Source organism: Camponotus vicinus, unplaced genomic scaffold, assembly GCF_025532165.1.
Source record: "Camponotus vicinus isolate PSW18456_S1 unplaced genomic scaffold, iyCamVici1.0 SCAF_14, whole genome shotgun sequence".
In the NCBI taxonomy this organism is placed as follows: Eukaryota; Metazoa; Arthropoda; class Insecta; order Hymenoptera; family Formicidae; genus Camponotus; species Camponotus vicinus.
The window spans coordinates 4221358-4243531 of NW_028141950.1; positions in this window are offsets into that span (position 1 = coordinate 4221358).

Genomic DNA, 22174 nt, shown 5'->3' on the forward strand with positions numbered 1-22174 from the left:
ACTTTATTGCTCAAAGTTACTGTGCGAATGACCGTAAGTCAGAAACATTACCGCGGTACTGTTTATATCGCCAAGATCGACTATGTAAAGAAAGAATTTGATAATATATGAAACGTCACTACTTTATTGCTCAAGGTTACTGTGCGAATGATCGTAAGTCAAAAACATTAATAAAGCCGTGTAACATATTAACAATAGCGCGATACTGTTTATCAAGGTCGAACACGGTGTTATTGATAATTCTCTCGTTGCCGAAATATTTTCTGTAATATAAAATATTCGTGCGCGGAATATTAAATTATAGAAGTATTTTAATTTATTGATTAAGGTTAATTGATTATTTATTAAACCATTCAGTAACGTATAGGGCACTACTGTTTATATTTTATATTGCCAAAGTCGAATGCCGTGTTATCGATAATTCGTTGCTGAAATATTTTATATATTATAAAATATACATTAACGCAGAATATTAAATTAATGACGTATTCTAATTTATTCATTAAAATTGATTATTTATTAAACAATTTATCACGGAGCCTTTCGTTGTGCTAATTATTTGCATCTATAATTCGATTGTTTTACTTCGTGTTCTTTCACAATCCAAATTATATTTAGATTATCAAGTAGAACGATAACGTAACTCGGATGAAATATATTTGTGACTCTAAATATTAAAATAATAATTATTGTCCGTAAAAATCGCAACGATCGAAGTGATTATTTAATATTTTAGATTCCTATAATTTAATCGGTTCTCGATTAAATTGTGTGTTTAATTAACAAGGATTGAGAAAATTTTAAACATTTGTCGAAATATATTTAATTCTAATATTGTTAAAGAAATATTGTAATAAGCAGCAATGATCGAAAGATCATAGCATAATTAATTCTCATGTACTCTTTTATGTATTCCCTGTATCAATTTTTAATCGCGGTAATGAATGATTGCGATTCGATAAAGATTTACGTTACGATACAGTTTCATGTCGTTAATTAATTTTTAATTAATTAATTTTTATTAATATTTATAGCAAATTATGTTTCGATACTAATCGTAATCGTATTCAGTAAAAAAATTAGAATATACGAAGCGTTTCTTACCACTACTTTATTACTCGAGAGTCACCGTGCGAATGATGACAAAGGGATAACGTATAGGACGCTACTGTTTATATTTTACATTGCTAAAGTCGAACGCCGTGTTATCGATAATTTGTTGCTGAAATATTTTATATATTATAAAATATACATTAACGCAGAATATAAAATTAATGACGTATTCTAATTTATTCATTAAAATTGATTATTTATTAAACAATTTATCACGGAGCCTTTCGTTATGCTAATTATTTGCATCTATAATTCGATTGTTTTACTTCGTGTTTTCTCGCAATCCAAATTATATTTAGATTATTAAGAACGATAAAGTAACACGGATGAAATATATTTGTGATTCTAAATATTAAAATAATAATTATTGTCCGTAAAAATCGCAACGGTCGAAGTGATTATTTAATATTTTGGATTATTTGGATTATTTAATATTTTAATATTCTTATAATTTAATCGGTTCTCGATTAAATTGTGTGTTTAATTAACAAGGATTGAGAAAATTTAAAACATTGGTCGAAATATATTTAATTCTAATATTGTTAAAGAATATTATAATAAGCAGCAATGATCGAAAGATCATAGCATAATTAATTCTCATATACTCTTTTATGTATTCCCTGTATCAATTTTTAATCGCGGTAATGAATGATTGCGATTCGATAAAGATTTATCGTTACGATACAGTTTCATGTCGTTAATTAATTTTTAATTAATTAATTTTTATTAATAATTATAGCAAATTATGTTTCGATACTAATCGTAATCGTGTTTAGTAAAAAAATTACAATATACGAAGCGTTTCTCACCACTACTTTATTACTCGAGAGTCATCCTGCGAATGATAACAAAGCGGTAACGTATAGCGCGCTACTGTTTATATTTTATATTGCCAAAATCGAACACTATGTTATTGATAATTTGTTGCCGAAATATTTTATATATTATAAAATATACACTATTGCGTAATATTAAATAAATTATAGAAGTATTTTAATTTATTAATTAAAATTGATTATTTATTAAACAATGTGCCCCAACTTACCACTCCTTCCCCACTCTCCGCCGCGCGCCTAGTATAAGGTTATAATCGGACAACTCTCATTGCCTCACCCAAATTGGCCGCTTTTCTTTAATTAATTTTTCGTTAATTATTACTAATATTGCAAAACAGAGCACCTTCCTTCTTAATTTGAGCCAATCTACCTTCACACTTCGGGACTACAAAAAGTTATCAGATATCCTGTATACATATCTTATAGTACGTAAAATACATATTTCGGCAATAAATTTTCAATAACATATAGATAGTGATACGAATAAAATTACTATATGTTTTATACGAGTAAAATTACTTCTTTAATAATACATATAGTCAAATATATTTCGTGATAAAGTATAATTTATTATTTTAGATTCGTTGAAGCCGTTCAAAACGTAACGATATATCCATTAGGTAATCATAATTTTACTAATCAGGTAATAATAATTTTAATAATATTTTACGATAGTAATTTTTTTAATTAAAAAATAATATAAATGATATAAAAAATTTATAAATCATTTACCACGCAATTTCATTACTCCGTATGTTGCCTGACCTATATGCCTTTCCCAATATCCTTTTCCTCCCTTGTTCGTCCTTTGTTATTTTTTCGTGGCACTCACTCTCGAAAATACGACTAATTATAATTATAAAACAATTGCGAGATACCTTGCACGGCATGCCTCATCGCGGAATAATTATACAAGAAATATACTTTATTATATTGTAAGAGATAGAGAACACACGAGGGACGTATTCGCTCGACATTTATATTGGGCCAAATTCAATACTACTTGTTAAATGCTATTTTCATTGTTGATATATGTATAATATATGTATATTAACACGAATTATAAGATCGAAAGATTAATATAATTGAAGTCATGATATGTAATAATCATTTAATTATTAATTCGATAATATACAAAGTATTTTGTATCACTATCTTTGCTCGAGTGTCACTGTGCGAATAATACCAAAGTCGTGGCATATAAATATTAGCGCGCTGTTGTTTACGCCACCAAGGCCAAGATGTTATTGTCCGTTCATCATCGAAATATTTTACATTCTTTAATAAATATATGCGCGGAATATTAAAGTATAGAGAAATATTTTAGATTATATAGATTAATTACATAATTATTTATTAAAAGATTAATGTATCTTTTATGGAGCTTTTCGTTATATGTTAATTATTTAGACGATTCTACCATTCGACGTTTTAAAGTGCGCGTTTTTAATCCGAATTATGTTTAAATGATTGAAAAATAGATGAAACGTCGGAAACGAATTATATTTGACTCTATATAAATATCAAAAAATAATTTTCCCTCATAAAAATTTATTTCATATTAATTAAATCAAAATTGCACATAAATGCCACAGCGCGGTAGTTGGAGCGCAGGAAAGAAACAACATTTCCTTCTTATTAATTGTTGTTTATTTCGAACTAAAAAACTACAAAAATAACGAATATTTCGGATCGTCTTTGGCCCTTCCTTAGCACGATTAACAATATACAATTATATATATATATATATATATATATATATATATATATATATAATATTATAATATTATAATCACATAATATTTTATTATAATCTTCATTGCTGCAATATTTTTTATATTTAAAATGCTCTATATTATATAATACAATGTACTTAATAATAAAGTATAACATAATTACAAAATATATTATTATTACATTATTAGTAAATTTTATTACTCTTTGCAAGCTGTCTTTTTACATGTCTAATCATTATGCGTCTCTGTCCAATGCATCTTTTTCTTAGAATCTTCGGATTGTTATGAACTGTCGCACTGCCTCGTCCTAAAAACTATAGAAACGCTTCTTCTTCTTGTGATGTCCATCGGAATACTTTCTGTGGCCATTTGTTGTCTTCAGGCATTTTTAACAAATATTCAAATTGCTGAAGTCTATTTTTCTTTATTCTTTCGATTATTGTCTCTTTTGCTTCATTTTACTCAAAAATATTAACATAATAATATAATAAATAATATTATATATTAATTAATATGTATTAATTAATATATTAATATAATAAATAATTAATATATATTAATATATAAATAATATTGGTATCTCTCTTAGTCTGACTCTTCCCCTTCGACCTGTCCGGCATGAGTGTCCCTGCCGGTAACGACGGCCAATATTCATAATTCACTCTTATATTTAAGATCGTCTTAAGATTCATAATTCACTCTTATATTTAAGTAAGTTGGAAAATGTTATATAACTATTTATTATATAACTTATTATATAACTTATTATATAACTTATGTTACTAACTAAACGGAACCTTAAGAAGCAATCTAAGATACTTAAGATTATTTTAAACATAAGAATAGAATTCTATATGAATATCGGCGTGTGTTATCGCCGGCATAGCTCTTAGGTTCATTAGAGTACTCAAACATCCTCACCTGGCAAATGCCTTCGTTAAGGTAGAGATATATCGAGGAGGAAAAATTTTTTTTATTTTTTATTTTTTTTCAATACATAGGGTTTAATAAAAAAGTTTATGTAAAATATAATTTAATACAAAATAATTTATTACATGGAATAATTTATTACACGAAATGAAATTTAATACAAAATAATTTATTACATGGAATAATTTATTACACGAAAATGTCCAAAATATACGTATAATATAAAATTTACTAAAAATTTTTACGTAGTTTAGACGAGAATAATTAATTACACGACATTTATTATTAATAATAGATATGCAATAATAGAATTTAATGTAACGTAATTATATGTAACGTAAATAATCGTGATCAAAAGAGTCATTAATAAAATCATTTCTACGATTGTAGAAGAAAGTATTTGCATTACTGGCGCATTTTGTGCGGACTCATTAAAGACAATATTCAAAGACATGGTAAAAGAGAAAAAGCTTCGATGTATAAGTCAACGATTAAATTATAAGATAACGTTAAATTATAAGATAAATCGCGATTTAAAATTCCCGAGAAAACGCGACGATTAAATAAATCGATAATATTCGGAATATCCGATTGCGATATGTATAATTTTTATAATATAATAATCGAAGCTTCAATAGACATTATAATCGCGCGCGATATAATTATTATCACATAAATGTAAAGATATTTCGACAGACAATTTGATGTCTGTAATATTTACGAATATAGAACTCACTGTCATTTACGAATCTTTACAAGATAAATCGCGATTCGAATTCACGAGAAAATGCGACGAATAAATAAATCGATAATATGCGGAATATTTGATCGCGATACGTATAATTTTTATGGTATAATAATCGAAGCTCTCAATAGACACGAGCCTGATATAATTATTGTCACGTAAATATAGAAAATCGAAGATATTTCGATAAACATTTGAGGTCTGTAATGTTTGCGAATATACAATTCACCGACCGATATATTTGCGAATTTTTATAAGATAAATCGCGATTTAAAATTCGCGATTTAAAATTTGCAATAAAACACGACAAATAAATAAATCGATAATATTCAAAATATTCAAATGCAGATACGCGAGTGACATACCGGTAATATCCGATAAAAAGAAGAGCGATCTTAAAAATGGAGAACGATTAGCATCTTGTTTCTCATCAGATTTCGCAAGATCAATCTGCGAAAAAAAGTTAAGTGATCCATTGAACGTCGGGAACTTCACTGTAGGAGGGAACGAATCCCGGATCTTCCGGACTATTCCCAATAGCAATGATTTCAGTAATAAATCAACGACAATTCCCTCGTCATTATTTTCTATTCACGAAATTGATATGCACGTCAGAAAACATGTTCTTTCATTATTAAGAAATATATTTCTTTATTGAAAATTAAATGGATATAACGATTTTTTTTTATAGAAATGTGATTACGAACGATTATATTTATAAATAATAAAATCCATGCACCATTGAAGTTTGTGTTAAATGTGCGAACACAATAATTTTGGGGTACCGTTTGCGCGCGCAAGACGAATCGAACCCGATAACAGCAAGATTTAAAAAATTTCAATTCGAATAGTGTGCAAAATAAAATAAATAAAATAATTTTAAATATATAATTAATTCTTGATTAATTTTCTAAATTCTTATTCTTATAATGTTTAAATTAATAATTTTTTTTCTTTTAATCAATATCTTGCTGATATAAGGGTACCCATTCGATTCGTCTCAAAATTTTTAAGTATTCGCACATTTTATGTAACATTCATGTATAATTTCGCGTATATATAATATATAATATTAATAAATATTATAAAAATATTTTGGATACGTTAATTTGTGCATGTATTTTATTATACATATGTATAAAATGGTATATATCTAAAAACTAATATTCTAAAATGGCGATGGATGTCCAATACCTGCAAATAGTTTCTTAAAAGAAACTAAAAACTAATATTAATATCCCCAGTACCTAGAAATAATTAATAATTAATAATAAAATATATTCGTTCGTAATCATTTTGATCAAACAATTAATAAAAACTATTACAATATGAAATTACTTGAAAAATAAAAATTTATACACAACGCTATATCCATATTTAATCTACTATTAAATCTTTCTGGCATTAGACAATAATAATACCAATCCTAATAATGACAGAACATTTTTAACGAGAAGAAAAAAATAGATGCATTTTCTCTCACATCTAAATATATATTATTTAAATTAATTCGACTTTAAAGAAGCGTATGGTCGTTGAATGACTACCGAAATCATTGCTGTCGGAAATTGCCAGGAAAACCTGGGATTAGTTCCAATCTTACAATAAAAATTCCCAATTTTCAACGAGGCACCGAACTAGACGTCGCGAATGGATCTTACAAAAACTGATAAGAAATAATTCTCCATGATGAAAATCGTTTCGACTCCTCGGCGGTACGAGTCACGCAACTTTCATTAACGTTTACCTAACGAAAAAAACAACGATAAGACTCTTATATTACAACGACAATCTCGTCTAAGAACGCGAAGAGAACGAGGGAAAAGAACGGTGTTTTCGCAACCGTAATTTATTAATTTATTTATAAATATTTTCCGATACGAAATTCGTAAATACACAAATATAACCGAAGAAACAAATTATTAAATTCATAATAATTAACTCGCGATTTTATAATATCGAAGGTGATCGTTAAATTCTGTGAAGCTAATATTTAATCGTTGACTTATAACATCGAATCTTCACTTATTCGATATTTCTTTATATATAATTAGCAATATTTAGGAATATTATCTAACGAGAGGGATAAAATTCTTTTGTTAAAACAATAATTTTGTATAAGAATGCGAAAACAACGCGAAAAGAACGCGGAAAAAGCATGGTATTTTCGTAATCATAATTTATTCATTTATTTTACGAAGACGAGTATTCAGTTCCGCGCAATATGGAATTCATAAATAGATAAATCTAACGAAAAGTATATCATTAAATTTATAATAATTGACTCGCGATTCTATAACAAAGACGTTCGTCATATTTTATAAAGCTTACATTTAATCATTAATTTAGCATCGAATTTTTACATTTCATATAAAAATTTCCCGAATTTATTAATGATTCTTTGATATGAATATATAAATAGTTACTCTTTTATGAATATTTCAAAAATATTTACTATAGAAACAAATATGTTAATTTAACAAATTACTATTCTATAACCATTATACGTATACTTTCGACCATTTTTCCTGTAATTTACATAAGAATGCATTGATATAATTGACAATCTTAAATACAATTTTATATAATATAATTATAGTTATAATTGTATTTTATATACAATTATCTCAATAAAATAAAAATATCAATATTAAATATCAATATCAAAAATATCAATAATTAAAAATATCAATATTAAATTATAATTAATATACAATTATAACTATTTACAATTTATAAAACACAATTTACTACTTACAAATTACAATTTACAAAATACAGAATTTATGATGTTATCAATATCAAATAAATGGATTCGTTTTATTCAAATGTTTAATAACATAAATAATTTGATATTGACAGCATTAACATTTGGACTTAATATTATATATCACATATATGTGTAAATTATATATTTAATTTTTAATTTTTTAAATAAAATATAACATGTTAAAATATATTTTGAACATTTACAATTATGCAATTTGTTTTATCTTTTTGAAAATAACTGATAATTTAAATTTCATTTTTAAAATATTTTTAAAAATAAATTACATTTAATTTTTTAAAAACAATTTTAATTTATTACAAAGAATTACACGAAAGTATTTAAAATATACGTATACTATAAAATTTATTAAAAAGTTCTACAAACAAGACTGATTAGCGATGATGAATTACGCGATATTTATTATTATTAATCGACATAATAGAATTTTATTCAAAACGCGAAAAGATAGATCAAGCTTCGATGTAAGTCAAAATACATTAAAATACAAGATCAATAACGATTTAAAATTCGCGAAAAAACGGATAAATACGATAACGAATAAATAAATCGATAATATTAGGAATATTCGATTACGATATGCATAATTTTTGTAATATGATAATCGAAACCGCCAACAGACAGCGCGCGACATAATTATTATCAAACAAATGCGAAAATATTTCGAGACATTTGAGATCTATAATATTTGCGGATATAGAATTTATTGTCTGATATATTTGCGAATTTTTAGAAGATATATCGCGATTTACAATTTCCGAGAAGACGCGACAAATAAATAAATCGACAATATTCGGAATATTTGATTGCGGTATGTATAATTTTTATAATATAATCGGAGCCCTAATAAACACGCGCGATATAATTACTATCACACACAAGTGCGAAGACATTTCAACAGACATTTAAGGTCTGTAATATTTGCGAATTTATTTGCGATTAATATAAATGTCTATTTTATATAAATGTCGCGATTGAAAAAATACATGTTGAAAATAAATATTGCATCTCGCGCATAATTAGTTAAATGAAATAAAATGAATCTTAAGACTTTACATATTTTAAATGTAATTAACATATAATTAAAAAATCGCGTTGTTCGCCACGTTTAATAGGGAATAACGGAACGAATGATTTTATCAAAGTCCCTCTCTAATAATTTAACTATCTAACTATATCTCTAACTGTCGATGTATTAGTAGAATTTAATAAGATTTAAATAATTTAAACAATCGCGATTAATCATTAATAAAATTATCGTCTTTTTAAATAGTAAAGAAAAATATTTGCACTATTAGCGCAGACTATAAAAGACAATATTCAAACACGTGGAAAGATAGACAAAGCTTCGACGTACAAGTCAACGATTAAATTAAGATAATATTAAGTTATAAGATAAATCGCGATTTAAAATTCTCGAGAAAACGCGACGACTAAATAAATCGATAATATTCGGAATATCCGATTTCGATATGTATATCTTTTATAATATAATAATCAAAGCGCCCTCAATAGACATTATTATCGCGTGCGATATAATTATTATCACATAAATGCGAAGATATTTCGACAGACAATTTGATGTCTGTAATGTTTACGAATATAGTACTCACTGTCCGAGTCATTTGCGAATTATCTTTATAAGATAAATCATGATTTGAATTCACGAGAAAACGCGACGAATAAATAAGTCGATAATATGCGGAATATTTGATCACGATACATATAATTTTTATATTTGATCGCGCGATGTATATACTTAATATGTATATACTTTGGACAGCATTCCCGGTTTCGGTACGAGCGAAAATCCCATTTCACTTACGAAAATCAGCTTCGAGCCAACCGGTCGGGAATGCAACGATACAACGAGCAAGGACTAGGTCCAAACCGGAAAGAAGACGAAACGATTGACGGAAATAGAGGAAAATGAAGTTCACCAGCTCTTTTTCGCGCATAATTATCCTATCTCATATCGAACCTGGACCCGCTAAGCACGATTTCAGGTGACCCGCACGGATGCTATATCACTAGCGCAGTACACAAGGCTAGTAGACGGTAAAAGAAGAGGGTACCCACATTTTTTAAATGCTAACATTCAGCAATTTAGAAAATGGGGAGACAACCCCTTTTACCGAGCGAAAATCGTGCCTAGGGGAATCCACTCGACTCCTCGACAGGGTTAACACACGCTGGGCGTGTGGCTGTAGACGAGCAAAGAGAAGGGACCCATTAACGACCATTCCGAACAATCGATCGAGTCCTAGACAATTCGGGCCGAATCACTTGACGAAGTAGAGCGTGACCATCACTAAGCCGATCGAGCGCGAAGCTCGAACCCGCGCGCCCATGTACATTTTGTACTGGACATACGTTCTGCGCGGCCGGCATCACCAAGTGCCGCGATGCACAAGGCGCGAGTGTACGTTGCATAGCAACGTGTGCAAACTCGGTGAAACATCCCAGTTAATTGGCATCTGAAGTAGAGACTCGTGACAATAAATGAAATTGGGATGTTATATGAAAAAGTCCAAAAGTTTCGCGAAAACGCGATGACGCGAGAAAGCTAAACGCGAAAACGCGGTAACGAGACGCCGCCGTTCGCGACACGTTGACGGCACCGACGACGCAATGCGTTCAACGCATTAAATGCGCGTGCCACATAAGAGCCATTGTGGGATCTTACAATAAAAATTCTTAATTTTCAACAGGGCACCGAACTAGACGTCGCGAATGGATCTCACAAGAACCGATGAGAAAAAATTCTCCATGATGAAAATCGTTTCGACTCCTCGGCGGTACGAGCCACGCAACTTTCATTAACGTTTATTTAACGAAAGGAACAACGACAATCTCGTCTAAGAACGCGAAAAGAACGCGGGAAAAACACCGTGTTTTCGCAACCGTAATTTATTAATTTATTTATGAATATTTTTCGATACGAAATTCGTAAATATAAATATAACTGAAGGAACAAATTATTAGACTCATAATAATTAATTCGCGATTCTTTAATAGCGAAGGTGATCGCGATAAATTTTGTGAAGCTAATATTTAATCGTTGACTTATCACATCGAATCTTCACTCTTATTCGATATTTCTTTATATTTAAATAGCAATATTTAGGAATATTATCTGACGAGAGGGACAGCGATAAAATTCTTTTGTTAAAACGATAATCTTGTATAACTACGCGAAAAGAACGCGGAAAGAGCACGGAATTTCGCAATCATAATTTATTAATTTATTTTACGAATACGAGTATTCAGTTCCGCGTGACATGAAATTCATAAATAGATAAATCTAACGAAAAGCATATCATTAAATTTATAATAATTGAATCGCGATTCTATAACGAAGGCGTTCGTCAAATTTTGTAAAGCTTATATTCGATCATTAATTTAGTATCGAATTTTTACATTAATATTATATAATCGTTATACGTATACTTTCAATAAATTTTCGTGTAATTTACAAGAATGTATTCACGTAATTTGAAATCGTAAATACAATTTTATGTAATATCATTATAGTTATAATTGTATTTTATACAAAACTATGTCAATAATTAAAAATATCAATATTAGATTATAATTAATATACAATTATAACTATTTACAATTTACAAAATACAATTTATGATGTTATCAATATCAAATATATACTCGATTTATTCAAATGTTTAATAACATAAATAATTTGATATTAATAGCATTAATATTTGGACTTAATATTATAGCTATATATTAATTTACACATATATATGATATTTTTTTAATTTTTAAAATATATCTTGAATATTTATAATTATACAATTTGTTTAATCTTCTTGAAAATAATTTTGAAAATTTAGATTTCATTTTTAAAACTTTTTTAAAACTAAATTCAATTTTATTTTTTAAAAATAATTTTAATTTATTACAAAGAATTATACGAAAGTATCCAAAATATATGAATAATATAAAATTTATTAAAAATTTCTACATAGTCCAAACAAGACTGATTAGCAATGATGAATTACGCGATATTTATTATTAATAATTGACATACAATAATAGAATTTAAGAATAGAAAATAGTTTTATATAAATAACGTTTAAACGTAAATAATCGTAATCAAAAGAGTCATTAATAAAATTATTGATCGTTTTTTGGATTGTAGAGAAAAGTATTTGCATTACTGGCGCATTTTATGTAGGTTATCAATATTCAAAACGCGAAAAGATAGAGCAAGCGTCGATTATAAATCAATGATTTAAATACAAGATAAATGACGATTTAAAATTTGCGAGAAAAAATAACGAATAAATAAATCGATAATATTAGGAATATTCGATTACGATACGCATAATTTTTGTATAATATGAAAATTGAAACCGTCGATAGACAGCGCGCGACGTAATTATTATCAAACAAATACGAAGATATTTCGAGATCTATAATATTTACGAATATAGAATTTATTGTCTGATTTATTTGCGAATTTTTAGAAGATAAATCACGATTTACAATTCGCGAGAAGACGCGACAAATAAATAAATCGACAATATTCGGAATATTCGATTGCGATATGTATAATTTTTATAATATAATCGGTGCCGCTATAGATACGCGCGATATAATTACTATCACACACAAGTGCGAAGACATTTCGACAGACATTTAAGGTCTGTAATATTTGCGAATTTATTTGCGTTTTGTTTGCGATTAATACGCTATTTTATATAAATGTCGCGATTGAAAAAATACATATTGAAAATACATGTTGCATCTCGCGCATGATTAGTTAAATGAAATAAAATGAATCTTAAGACTTTACAATTTTGAATATAATTAACATATAATTAAAAAATCGCGTTGTTCGTCACGCTTAATAGAGAATAACGGAACGAATGATTTTATCGAAGTCCCTCTCTAATAATTTAACTATCTAACTATATCTCTAATTGTCGATGTATTAGTAGAGTTTAATAAGATTTATATAATGATTTAAATAGTCGCGATTAATCATTAATAAAATTATCGTCTATTTAAATAGTAGAAAAAAAATATTTGCACTACTAGCGCAGACTATAAAAGACAATATTCAAACACGTGGAAAGATAGACAAAGTTTCGATGTAAGTCAGCGATTAAGTAGATAAATCGTGATTTAAAATTCGTGAGAAAACGCGACGAATAAATAAATTGATAATACACGGAATATTCGATACGTATAATTTTTATAATATAATAATCGCGAAGTCCTCAATAGATACGCGCGCAATATAATTATGCTGTCACATATAAGTGCGAAGATATATTTCGACAGACATTCGAGGTCTGTAATATTTGCAAATATAAAATTCACTATCCGATTTATTTGCGATTAACACGCAATTTTATATAAACGCCGTCAAATAAGATACATATCCTATCTCGCGTATGATTAGTTAAAAATAAGATAAAATGGAAAAATTTTATAATATGATAATCGAAATCATCAAGACGCGTGCGCGATATATTATTATCACTCAAATTATCACACAATTTGTAAATAATCGCGATTAAAACATTCATTAATAAAATTACCGATTGTCTTTTAAATAGTAGCAAAAAATATTCGCACTACTAGCGCCTTTTGCGCGGACTATTAAAAACAATATTCAAAGACGTAGAAGGATAAACAAAGGTTCGATATATAAGTCAACAATTAAATTATAAGATAAATCACGATTTAAAATTCCCGAGAAAACGCGACAAATAAATAAATCGGTAATATTCGGAATATCCGATTGCGCGATAACTATATTAATTTTTATAATATAATAACCGAAGCGCTCTCGATAGACATTATTATCGCGCGCGATATAATTATTATCATAAATGCGAAGATATTTCGACAGACAATTTGATGTCTATAATGTTTGCCAATATAGTTCTCACTATCCGAGTCATTTGCGAATCTTTATAAGATAAATCGCGATTTAAATTTACGAGAAAACGCGACGAATAAAATAAATCGATAATATTCGGAATATCCGATTACGACATGTATTAATTTTTATAATATGATAATCGAAGCGCCCTCAATAGACACGAATAAATAAATCTATAATATTCAAAATATACGATTGCGCATAATTCTTATAATATAATTCGACGTCATTTGATACGTGGATGACATACCGGTAATATCCAATAAAAGAGGAGCGATCTTAAAAATGGAGAACGATTAACATCTTGTTTCTCATCAGATTTCGCAAGATCAATCTGCGAAGAAAAGTTAAGTGATCCATTGAACGTCGGGAACTTCACTGTAGGAGGGAACGAATCCCGGATCTTCCGGACTATTCCCAATAGCAATGATTTTAGTAATAAATCAACGACAATTCCCTCGTCATTATCTTCTATTCACGAAATTGATATGCACGTCAGAAAACATGTTCTTTCATTATTAAGAAATATATTTCTTTATTGAAAATTAAATGGATATAACGATTTTTTTTATAGAAATGTGATTACGAACGATTATATTTATAAATAATAAAATCCATGCACCATTGAAGTTTGTGTTAAATGTGCGAACACAATAATTTTGGGGTACCGTTTGCGCGCGCGAGACGAATCGAACCCGATAACAGCAAGATTTAAAAAATTTCAATTCGAATAGTGTGCAAAATAAAATAAATAAAATAATTTTAAATATATAATTAATTCTAGATTAATTTTCTAAATTCTTATTCTTATAATGTTTAAATTAATAATTTTTTTTCTTTTAATCAATATCTTGCTGATATAAGGGTACCCATTCGATTCGTCTCAAAATTTTTAAGTATTCGCACATTTTATGTAACATTCATGTATAATTTCGCGTATATATAATATATAATATTAATAAATATTATAAAAATATTTTGGATACGTTAATTTGTGCATGTATTTTATTATACATATATATAAAATGGTATATATCTAAAAACTAATATTCTAAAATGGCGATGGATGTCCAATACCTGCAAATAGTTTCTTAAAAGAAACTAAAAACTAATATTAATATCCCCAGTACCTAGAAATAATTAATAATTAATAATAAAATATATTCGTTCGTAATCATTTTGATCAAACAATTAATAAAAACTATTACAATATGAAATTACTTGAAAAATAAAAATTTATACACAACGCTATATCCATATTTAATCTACTATTAAATCTTTCTGGCATTAGACAATAATAATACCAATCCTAATAATGACAGAACATTTTTAACGAGAAGAAAAAAATAGATGCATTTTCTCTCACATCTAAATATATATTATTTAAATTAATTCGACTTTAAAGAAGCGTATGGCGTTCGTCGTTGAATGACTACCGAAATCATTGCTGTCGGAAATTGCCAGGAAAACCTAGGATTAGTTCCAATCTTACAATAAAAATTCCCAATTTTCAACGAGGCACCGAACTAGACGTCGCGAATGGATCTTACAAAAACTGATAAGAAATAATTCTCCATGATGAAAATCGTTTCGACTCCTCGGCGGTACGAGTCACGCAACTTTCATTAACGTTTACCTAACGAAAAAAACAACGATAAGACTCTTATATTACAACGACAATCTCGTCTAAGAACGCGAAAAGAACGAGGGAAAAACACGTTGTTTTCGCAACCGTAATTGATTAATTTATTTATAAATATTTTCCGATACGAAATTCGTAAATACACAAATATAACCGAAGAAACAAATTATTAAATTCATAATAATTAACTCGCGATTCTATAATATCGAAGGTGATCGTTTAATTTTATGAAGCTAATATTTAATCGTTGACTTAACATCGAATCTTCACACTCTTATTCCATATTTCTTTTATTTAATTAGCGCAATATTCAGGAATATTATTTCACGAAAGGGACAGCGATAAGATCCTTTATTAAAATGGCAATTTAGTCTAAGAACGCGAAAAGAACGAAGGAAAAACACGGTGTTTTCGCAACCGTAATTTATTAATTTATTAATGAATATTTTCCGGCACGAAATTCGTAAATGTACCAATATAATAACTGAAAAAATAAATTATTAAATTCATAATAATTAACGCGCGATTCTATAATATTGAAGGCGATCGTTAAATTTTGTGATGCTAATACTTAATCGCTAACTTAACATCGACTCTTTATACTTTTATTCGATATTTTTTTATTTTTAATTAGCAATATTTAAGAATATTATTTGAGAGGGACGGCAATAAGATCCTTTATTAAAACGGCAATCTCGTCTAAAAACGCGAAAAGAACGCGGAGAAAGCACGGTATTTTCGCTATCATAATTTATTTAATGAATATTCAGTTCCGCGCGATATGGAATTCATAAATAGATAAATCTAACGAAAAGTGTATCATTAAATTTATAATTGAGCCGCGATTCTATAACGAAGACGTTCGTCAAATTTTGTGAAGCTTGTATTTAATCATTAATTTAACATCGTATTTTTACATTTTTACATTTTTTATATTTAATACCGACACGAAAATTAGCAATATTTGTAAAGTTTCTAATCAAATATTTATGAAATTTAAAATATATAAAATTATACATATATATCTAAAATTTATATATAAAAATTTTCCGAATTTATTAATGACTCTTTGATATGGAAATACAAACAGTTACTCTTTTATAATTATTTCAATAAATATATAGAATTAAATACGTTAATTTAATAAATTATTATTATATAATTATTATACGTATATTTTGGATAATTTTTCGTGTAATTTGCATAAGAATGTATTCATGATATTTCTTAAACACTAATAATTATGTACAATTTTCTTAATATTCCTGAAAAAAATAATTTAAATAATTTAGATTTTATTTTTAAAGCATTTTTGAAAATAAATTCAATTTCATTTTTTAAACTGAAATAAAGCCAAATTACAAATTTCTATATATTGTATTAGAGTGCTAACACGGCCATATTTCATATGGTAAAATATAAAACAAGAGCAACCGTTTATAATTGGGCAGAATTTATTCCGGGTATCACAGAATTTAACATAACACTGTCACTTTCGAAAGATGCAAAATTGTAATTTATATAATTATTGCTTGTATATTTATTTTAATACTATATTTTAATATTTTATAACTGCTTATATTTATTTTTATCTCGTTGCAGTTTATATTTATTTTAATAAATGCCGGCGAAATGAAATGACACAATATGTATATATTAATCTAATCTGTATATGTATCCTGCCCAATTGTAAATGGTTATCCTGACTTTAGTTGTTAGCAGCCTAGTATAATATATAAAATTCTGATAATATAAAAACCTCTGTCCAGATTACCAATAAAAATTGATTGATATTATAATAATATATATAAATAATAAATTTTTATAGTAATACACAATTTATAATAAAATATAAAATTAATATGTGTATAACATTAATCATATTACATTTATCATATTACAAGTTATTTCATTAATGAATTATTTGGCTTTATATTAAGCTTAAAAACAATATCTACAACAAATTCTATAATGGATGAGCTATAAGATATTAGAAATAAGATAAGTGAATAAGATAAATGCGCGTTATAAAAATAAATTAGCATCAGATGTAATTGATAAAACTTTTAGTGTTCTTTTCAATAAATTAGGTAAAATTTATACAAAAATAATCTTTTCTCGATCTTCTTTCTTTATAATTAAAATACTGCAATATATTTTCGTGATGCATTACATTTCGAACGAATCTATTAAAAATTATTTAATTTAAACTATCCTAGCTCATCCATTTTAAGGCAACGGATTTATCTACAATCTACATCTGCAATCTCTATGGATCCGTTACATTAAAATTAAATAAAAGTTTTTGTCACTCACCGGGCCATTGATGTGCAATAACGGAGTTGTTGTTATCGAAGTTACAGGGTTGTTATCGAAGTTACGGAGTTGTCTTTATCGAAACTACCATATGTTGTCGTTATTGAAACTACGTCTGTAACATGCAAATATAAAATTCATTTATAACACAGCTCAAAATACAATCAATATTTCAAAAAATTATTATTGTGCGGAATTTCATATCCGGTGTGTATAATAATAAGCAGATATAAACACGTATGGAAAGAATTTATAAAGTTTGAAATTATTTTTTAAATAGAAATTTTTAATATGATTTTTATAAAAATCTTTCTCTTTAATTTTTTCTTTAATTCCTTTAAATTATAAGAACGAATTATTGTGCGATTTATAACAATCGATATACAAATAATAAATATTCACCATCAAGTTGCCGATGCAAGATGCCTCTCCCAGGCCTCCTCCTCCTCCTCTCACAATAGTTCATTGATCTGTAACATACAAAGAAGATTCCAATTGTAGTTATGGTCAAAAAATTAACATTTCAAAAAATTATTATTATATGTATTTAATTTTATATCCAACGCATATAACAATAAGCAGATAAACAATTTTATAAATTTTGAAAAAGATTCTACTATTATTGTGCGATTTATAACAATCGATATACAAATAATAAATATTCACCGTCAAGTTGCTTCGCCGATGCAAGATGCCTCTCCCAGGCCTCCTCCTCCTCTCACAATAGTTCATTGATCTGTAACATACAAAGAAGATTCCAATTGTAGTTACGGTCAAAAAATTAACATTTCAAAAAATTATTATTATATGTATTTAATTTTATATCCAACGCATATAACAATAAGTAGATAAACAATTTTATAAATTTTGAAAAAGATTCTACTATTAACTAATAATTTAATATTTCTATTAAGAAGTTTATAATTATAATTCTATTAATAAATTATAATTCTTTTTAATAAGTTTAATGATTTAATAATACTATTAAAAGCTATTCAAAAGTAAAAACTTTTAGATTACAGTTTTCATGTAAAAATTTCTCGCTTTTTTCTCTTGTTTAAGTCATGTAAATAAAAAGTTAAATTACGCGATTAATTACTTAATTTAAATCTCGCGTAGAAATTAATAAATAATTATATATAAGTAATATAATTTATTTACCATAGAGTTGCTTTACCGGTGCCTGATGTCTCTCCCAGACTTCCTCCTTCTCTGATGTTAACGCGCGATACTTTCAACGACATTCCCGCACTCACGAGCGATATTTTTATATCGCTATTTCCGCTATTTTACGCGCGATACTTAACGATGTCCGCACTATTTCGATGCGATTAAAAATTGTATATTTGATCGCGCGTGTATGTACTTAATATGTATATACTTTTAACGGCACCCGGTTTCGGTACGAGCGAAAATCCCATTTCACTTATGAGAATCAGCTTCGAGCCAACCGGTCGGGAATGCAACGATACAACGAGCAAGGACTAGGCCCAAACCGGAAAGAAGACGAAACGATTGACGGAAATAGAGGAAAATGAAGTTCACCAGCTCTTTTTCGCGCATAATTATCCTATCTCATATCGAACCTGGACCCGCTAAGCACGATTTCAGGTGACCCGCACGGATGCTATATCACTAGCGCAGTACACAAGGCTAGTAGACGGTAAAAGAAGAGGATACCCACATTTTTTAAATGCTAACATTCAGCAATTTAGAAAATGGGGAGGCAACCCCTTTTACCGAGCGAAAATCGTGCCTAGGGGAATCCACTCGACTCCTCGACAGGGTTAACACACGCTGGGCGTGTGGCTGTAGACGAGCAAAGAGAAGGGACCCATTAACGACCATTCCGAACAATCGATCGAGTCCTAGACAATTCGGGCCGAATCACTTGACGAAGTAGAGCGTGACCATCACTAAGCCGATCGAGCGCGAAGCTCGAACCCGCGCGCCCATGTACATTTTGTACTGGACATACGTTCTGCGCGGCCGGCATCACCAAGTGCCGCGATGCACAAGGCGCGAGTGTACGTTGCATAGCAACGTGTGCAAACTCGGTGAAACATCCCAGTTAATTGGCATCTGAAGTAGAGACTCGTGACAATAAATGAAATTGGAATTTTATATGAAAAAGTCCAAAAGTTTCGCGAAAACGCGACGACGCGAGAATACTACAACGCGAAAACGCGGTAACGAAGCGCTTGCCGTCCGCGGCACGTTGACGGCACCGACGACGCGAAAGGGTACTTGGCTTCCCCTTCAGGCTCCTTAAGATTTATCATAAATAGAAAAATTTAAGATAAACCTCAAGGCACCATCCAAGTACTAAGCCCTCCCACCGCGACAAGGTGTACCCCATGGGAGGGTTATATTATATATAATTTTATATATAATATAATATATAATTTATTTTGTAATATACTATATAAATTTTAATTCGCAAATATAAACGATAAATAAAAATATAAAAGATAAGAGAAAATCTATTATATAAAGCAATGTTCAAAATAATTTATTTTAAAACTAATTATTGCGCGCAATTAATTTTTACATTTTTACTTTTAAATAGATATATTTTAATGTTATAAATTTCATATTACAAAATAATTTATATTTCTTAGATATAAACTTTTAAAAATATGATAAATAAAAAAATTTCTATTTTTTTCTATTTTTTCTATATTACAATTTAAAATCACTATTGAATTACAATTAAAGAAATAAAACCAAACGAGAAATATATAAATTTTCAATATATTGTTACATTCGCGGCGGCGACTTCGAGATATCGGAGCACGTTCAACACAATCGGGCACTCGCGTACCGCGTAAAATAACAAGACACTCTTAACGGAAATTAAGAATTTTAATTAGAAACACAGAATACACAAACAACAAATAATAACAGGGGAAATCTCGCGTTAACGACCCGTAATGTAAAACGCGTCCGGAAGAATAGCTTGACAGCTATCCTTCTACTCAGCTGACCGTCGTTGTTATACAACAATATATACTATTGATAAATAATTTATACATTGTTGCGTCCGCGAAACGATATATATCGAACGCGTGTGACACAATCGATCGACACACGCTTCAGAAAAATTCAGAATAATCGTAAAACGGATCACAGATAGACGCGCGTCCGCACAGTTTGACAGCTGGGCTCAGACTCTCTGACAGTCATTGTTTATAACATCTTGACAACGCGCGCGAAAACAATCTTATTCCGTCGACGTACTTCCCGCCGAAAGAATTCAACGGGTGACGAATACATCCAAGGGGATGGGATGCGGGGACGCAACAATATAATAAATAATTAATGTAATAAATAATTAAAATATTAATGACTTACATCATATCTTATTGATCCATCCATTTCCAAGATCTCCTTTTTTCTTTTGCTTTTTTCGCTTTTTCCTCGTGACACTTCAATCCTCATTACACTCGATTGAACTCCTCGTTGCACTTACACTCACTCACGAAAAGTTTCTCGTTGCACTTGCAATTGTCGTTAAAGAAAGAATTTGATAATATGGAACGTCTCACATCACTACCTCACTGCTCGAGAGCCACTGAGCGAATGATCGTAAGTCAGAAACATTACCGCGGTACTGTTTATATCGCTAAGGTTGACTATGGAAAGGAAGAATTTGATAATATATGAAACGTCACTACTTTATTGTTCAAGGATACTGTGCGAATGATCGTGTCATAAACATTATCGCGATACTGTTTATATCGCCAAGGCTGACTTATACTATGTTATTGTTATAATTCGTCGTTGAAATATTCTATGAGTGATTGCCGATTAAGAAAATTTAAAATTGATCGAAATTTATTTAATTTTAATAAGTATCGTTAGAGAAATTATTATAATAAGCATTAATAATTGAAAGATTATAACAAAATTAATTCTTTTATCTCCTTTTATGTATCCTCTGTTTCAATTGTTATTCGCAGTAATTAATGATTACGATTCGATAAGGATTTATCGCTGCGATACAATTTTATGTCGTTTTTCATAAGTTAATTAATTTTTAATTATTAATAATTATATCAAATTGTTTCGATATTAATCGTAATCGTATTTAGAAAAAAATTCGACAATATGCGAAGCGTTTCGTACCACTTTATTGCTCGAGTATCACC